This window comes from Carettochelys insculpta, chromosome 6 (genome assembly GCF_033958435.1).
Source record: "Carettochelys insculpta isolate YL-2023 chromosome 6, ASM3395843v1, whole genome shotgun sequence".
NCBI classification, from domain to species: Eukaryota; Metazoa; Chordata; order Testudines; family Carettochelyidae; genus Carettochelys; species Carettochelys insculpta.
In genome coordinates, this window is record NC_134142.1 from 78,236,853 (window position 1) to 78,242,852 (window position 6,000).

At 47.8% G+C, this 6,000-nt stretch overlaps 1 long non-coding RNA gene across 1 annotated transcript in view; it reads left to right on the top strand.

Annotated features, from left to right (window-relative positions):
• The window catches only part of LOC142014587 (uncharacterized), an 83,204-nt gene extending 77,449 nt beyond the window's left edge, over nt 1–5,755 (top strand). Inside the window, exon 3 of the long non-coding RNA XR_012645985.1 lies at nt 5,037–5,755. This is a non-coding gene — a long non-coding RNA (uncharacterized LOC142014587). The remainder of the gene's footprint in view (nt 1–5,036) is intronic.
• The last annotated feature ends 245 nt before the right edge of the window (nt 5,756–6,000 follow it).

Genomic DNA, 6,000 nt, shown 5'->3' on the forward strand with positions numbered 1-6,000 from the left:
GAGGAAGATAAAGGACGATAATGGGCAGGATGAAAGCAAAAAATTGCGAGCGTAGCAGTCACACCTTATCACAGATGCCCCTAAACACAGTGCCACCACATGCACCATGCCCCAGCAAACAGCACCACCCTCCCTACCTACCTCTGCACACAGAACCACACACACTCCCTGATCACTCACACACACACACACACACACACACACACACCCTGCCCCCAGGCTTTAACCCCCATCAGCCCCAAACACACACACACACACACACACACACAGGTTTTACCTGACTGAACCAACAAGCTCCAAATGCTGCTCCTCCATGGCCACCATCTCCTCACACCCACTGCTCCCTCCTGCCACCTCCTTCTCAGTGGGAGTCCAGTAGAGCAGGCTCAGCCATCCCTTCCCCGAGCTCTCCGGCACCCTTAGCTACTTGCCCTTCCGGCTTCCTCTGCTGGGGCTCCCTGCTGCTGCCGGTGCAACTTGAGGCTCTGGAGGCTGCCGCTACTTCAACAAAAAAGCTAAATTCAGTTTCACCTGTGGGCTTTGATTAAGCAGCAGCAGCCTTCAGAGCCACAAGAGGAGCCAGCAGCATCAGCGCTCAGAGCCACACATAGCTCCTTAAAGAGCCGCATGTGGCTCTGGAGCCATGACCCCCAGGAAGACATCCGTGACCCCACAGGTTGCACACCACTGGGCTAAGTCATCAGCAATTGACTGAAAGGTAAATGTGTTTCAGCCATCCAGCCAGACATCACCCACTGTGACTCATTTCCCTAGGGGACTCCTGGCAGAGCTGATTTCAGTAACAGTTGTCCCTTCTGCACCCACCCACCCACCTGCTCCACAGCAGCTACCACCCACCCCAAAAAAGTGAGCAAAACTTCTAAGCCAGCCAGGCAAACAGGAAGACAGAACCAGCTGCTGGTAGGGGAGGGGCACAATTAAAAGGTTCCCACCTCAGCAGCTCAAGTGTCATACCCCACTCCCCAGCTTGTCATACCTCCCCCCCTTGAGTTCCCCTGTAGGGCTCTTGGGAGGAAAGGGAGGTGGTGTTGAACCCAGGCCTGCTCGACACTCACACACACCCAGAAAGCAGGGTTGCTCCAAATCCCAGCCAGAACAAACACACACACTCCCTGATATCTCTCTCTCTCTCTCTCTCCCTCTCTCTCTCTCTCTCTCCTGCCTCCCACTTCAGTCCCCACCAAATTCAGCTGCCCACGCAAACTCTGACTCTCTTCCAGCACAGCCTGCCCCACCCTCTTGCCAGAAGGCTTCTTCTGCCCCTGCCCTGAGCACCCACATAGCTACCACCCTCACCACTGCAGATAAATTACCTGAAAGTGCTGCTGTCCTCCCTGCCCTGGGCTGAGATGTTGGGTTTCCCCTCCTACCTGGCTGGCCGGCCACAGGTGAGGTTACATGAGACTATTCATACACACCCCCATCAGTACATCACCCTGGGCAGCAGCCCTGGTCACTCATGTCGAGGGCTGGTCGTGCCTGCACAGATACTGTTTTTGGCTGAAAAGGTGTTGCTGCAGCTATTAAGCGGGCTTCTTTGGCAAGCCCATTATGCTTGTTGGTTATTTTTTAAAAAATTGTCACTGCATGACGATTGGATAATGGCACAAGCAGCTGTGCTTTAGCCAGTTGGAATCCTGGCTTGCATTACAGTGGGGTGAAGAAAGTCGTCAGTAGCTAAGCACTTTCGGACATGGTAGATGAATTAGACAGTACACAGGTCATAAACACAGCCCACTGGAAGCTGCTGCGCTAATAAATTTGTTAGGCTTTAAAAGTAAACAAGTTAAATGTTAGTTTTTAAGAGGAAAAACGAGTTTCAGGGGGGGCAGTCGTGTGAGTTTTTTTAGCATAAACAAGCAGTTCTCTGCAGTGCAAATTTTTTTGTTATTTAAAAAAAAAAAAAAAAGCAGCTGGTACAGCTCCTCATCTCCTCCCTGTGGGCTGGCGGGGGCTCCTGGCCCAGCTCTGAAAAAAAGGTGACGGGGAACCATAATGGGGTGTAGCGGCATTAAAAAAAGCAGTGGTCCCGTAGCGCCTTACACCTTAAAGACTAACACATTTATTCCAGCTTCAACCTACAAAAGCTTATGCCCTAATAAATGTTTTGGTCTTTAAGGTACCACAGGACTCCTCTTTGTTTGTGATGAAAAAAGACTCACATGGCTACGCCTCTGAAACTTGTGCAACTCTGCCTGTGTTTGTGGTCAGACATGACGTTCTCCCCCTCAGCAGTCTTTTGGCTGTGCAGCGATGCACCTGAGAAGGCTTTGCGGTTGCTTTTGGTGGAATCTGGGAGTGTATCAACCTGAGTCATCCTCATTACTTGGGGAGAAGCAAACACATGACTTTAAAATATTAGAGTCCTCCTAAGGCACATGCCAACCATATGAGCGCTGCTGCTCTTTTACCTAGATCAGCTCTGCAGCCAAAGAGTGGGAGTCAAACTTGTCAATTCATGATATAATTTAACCACCCCTGAGGCTCATTGCTCTGGGAGACTTTGCTGCTGTTTGGGTTTGATGGAGAATGGCATTCTTTGCATTGTGACACTACTAATCAGTTAAACACAGCCTGAGCCGTGTGAGTCAGCATGTGGAGTGCCTTGCCAGAGGATGTTGTGAAGGCCAGGACTTTTAACAGTGTTCCAAACAGAGCAAGACAAATTCATGGAGGATTATAACCATCAATGGCTGTAAGCCAGGATGGGTTGGAGAGGTGCCCCCAGAACCTGTTCTGTTCAGTCCTCTGGCGCATTGGCCACTGTCGGACAACAGGATACTGGGCTAGATGGCCCTTCAGTCTGACCCAGTATAGCCATACTTATGTATGGATAAAGTGGAAGAAAGAGCTGAAGTAGTCAGCCATGCTACAACTATTTTTTAAATTATGTAGAAAATAGAGAGAGACGCTTTCTGTGTCACGGAGACTTACAGTCTCTTTCATCCGGTTCATTTTGATAAAGGCATGTTTGGCAAGTCTGCCTCCCATTAGTCTGTGTTGCAATCCCAGCGAGAAACAGCCTTTGATTGATGTGCCCAGCCCACAGAACATGCCAGCCATGCAGTCATCTTTGGGGACCACTCAGATCTCAAAGAAAAAGAAACAGCAGCATCAGTCTGCACACAGAGACAGCCTCTTTTTCTAGCATACTTCTCTTTTCCGCTTCTGAGTGTCTCTACTCCAGCAAAGGCTGGAAATGCCTGACCATGTAACATGCTCCCAGGGAAAGGATTATGGGCCTTCCTCCTTTGCAGATGCGTGCCTCCATGAGCGTCTATACTGGGGAAAAAATATCCTGGCACTAAACCATGAATGTCATAAATGAAACTCATTTTGACAGGTTTTACTCCAAATGCTTCTGAATGTGAATTTCAGTTTGGCTTCATTAAGGGAAGGGTTAGAATTATTACACATGCCAAGATCTTTAAGAGAGCAATCATGTCTACACTTGTAGGGTGAGATTCACAAATGTTTTCAGGCTCCTAATTCTCGTCAGTCTCAATGGAAGTTAGGCATCTAAATGCCGGGGTACCATTTCAGATGTAAGCATTTGGGAGTGGCCAGCTAAGCATGCTGTAATAGTGGGGGGAGGCCCGTGAGGCCATGTGGGGCAGATAGAGGGCAGCAGCTTCAGAAGCGTTGCAGCAAACCACAAGGAGGGAGAGGGGAGGCTGACCCTTTGTGCCCACCACTCCCCACACATCACCTCTTTCCAGGCTTACTGAGGCAATTGAAAACTCTAGTCTTTTTGGTAGCTAACATAGCAATTAACTGACAGGGGAACTGAATCTAATTCCTAGATAAAAGAAAGAAAATTAAATAAATGTTAGAGCTGCTCAGCGCTAACACATTCTGACATCTTGTAGCAAGTCGCATAAGGGACACTGGTTAGGTTTAAATTTTTAATATATTTGCTTCCTTTGTTATGAACTCTGTGGAGAGAGAGACAATGTCAGGAGTCCTAGGCTCTGTCTCAGGTCTGGAAGAGGCACGTGGGTCACAGCAAGGGCTCTGTCTCAGAACGTCAAAATGGCCAAACAGGGTCCAGCTAAGCTGGTATCCTGTCTTCGGAGAGTGGCCAGTGCCAGGGGCTTCAGAAGGCATGAGCAGAGGAGGTGCATTTCTCAGTCATGACATGGCGGGGGAGGAAAGAGGTTCAGACGAGCCCATCTGTCACCTGTTCCTAGACTCTGGCAAACAGAAGCCAGGGATACCATCCCTGCCCATCCTGCCTCGTAGCCATCGCTCTGCCTTGAACTTATTTTGTTCTTATTGGACCACTGTTATAGGGTGGGCCTTTCAACCAGCCTCTCTGGCAAGGAGATAACACACACTGATTGCAAAGAAATTATTTTATTTTTTAAATCTGTTCCCTGTAAAGTTAATTGGGTGAGCACCTTGTGGTATGTTAGTGGAGGAGAAAATAACATTGACATCAATTTTTCCGTATCAGTCATAATTTTCTAGCCTACCAACAGATCCCACCCCACCCTTCCACCTTTAATTTCCAAAGTCCCAATCTTGTTAATCTCTCCTCATATGGAAGCTGCTCTTTACCCCAATCACTTCTGTTTTCCTTCTCTGTACCTAAAACCGTCCTTTGTAAACTATTTAAATCCAAAAGGCTAATTCTTTCTTCCTGACTCTGAGGAACAAGTGTTGGAACCAGAGTATTTAGGGGGGCCTGTGTGTTAGAGAGAGACAAATCATTGGAGGCAGTTTTGGATTTGTTCACCTCTTTGGGGTTCGCTTTGGGCCCTCCATATTAAAATGATCACTTTTAAGAAATTGCACACAATGTCAAGAAGTATTTAACATGCAGTCACTAGTTTATTGCTGCTATCTTCAAATCTGTTCACAATGTGTACTGCAGTTTGTCAAGCACAGCCACACCATGCTTAGTGCCTTTAGGAAACAGTGCTTAAATCTTGCGGTGAGGTGCGTGGCTTACATCTGAGGTTGAATTGTATCCAGCTCTACCCATTGCTGACACCATTCTAAATCCCCACTAGGTGGCAGAGTGAGACAAAGTATGTCGTATGCCCATGCTGACCGTATGACATTCGCACTGCACCGTTGCACTTCTGGAACCTTGGAGTTACCAACACATGGGGGCCTGAAGGCAATGCTGAACAGTTCCGGGTGCTGAGCAAAGTGTTATGGGGCTTTCAAAAGTTTGCAACTGCCTTTGTCAATGCAGCTTTGAAACATCACAGTACACAAAACACTGCTGTGTTCCCTTTCTTTTTTTAGTAATTTGCATTGCGGCACTGCTCTCTTTTTTAGTTCCGCTGTTCTCAGTTCCTAGTTTGTGTCCCATTTCAAAAGAGGCATGAGGTTGACTGTCCAATTTATAACATTTGTGTTCATGAATCTGAGGTTCTGCTATAATTTTGGCACCCAATGCCACTGAACAGATCTCAGGGGAAGGAACCCTTGCACGACACAAAGCACGACTTGATTAAATGTTAGTTTTTGCTGCTATGGGGGTTTGATTCAAGGCTGTAAGTGTCTATTGCCCAAAACAAGCAAAAACTACACACACAAAAAGGTGATATTTAGGAAAACAGAGACCCACCTGTAACATTGGAATGAACCTCAATTACAACGTATTCCCAACTGGCAGGTAGACCGGACGTGCATGGCTGAGTTACTGCAGGTAGATACAGGCTTAACGAAAAGCAGTGAGCGCTAGGCCTCTCTCTCTCTCTCTCTCTCTCTCTCTCTCTGCCTTTTACAGCCCCAGACATGACATCCCAGGCGCATGTGGCACCCGTTCCGCGAGAGAGAGAGACAGTTGTGGTCGTGCAAGCAGTGTATGGATTCGTGCTTTTTCAAGGCTCTTGAAGTGCCACCTCTGAGGAGGGATATTGTCAGTGTAGGTATCACAGTTCTGTGTTATGGATTAGGACCACGTGGGTGAGGCTGTCATGTGCTAACACTGTGGCTACTCATCTGCTGTGGTAGAAAGGAGCA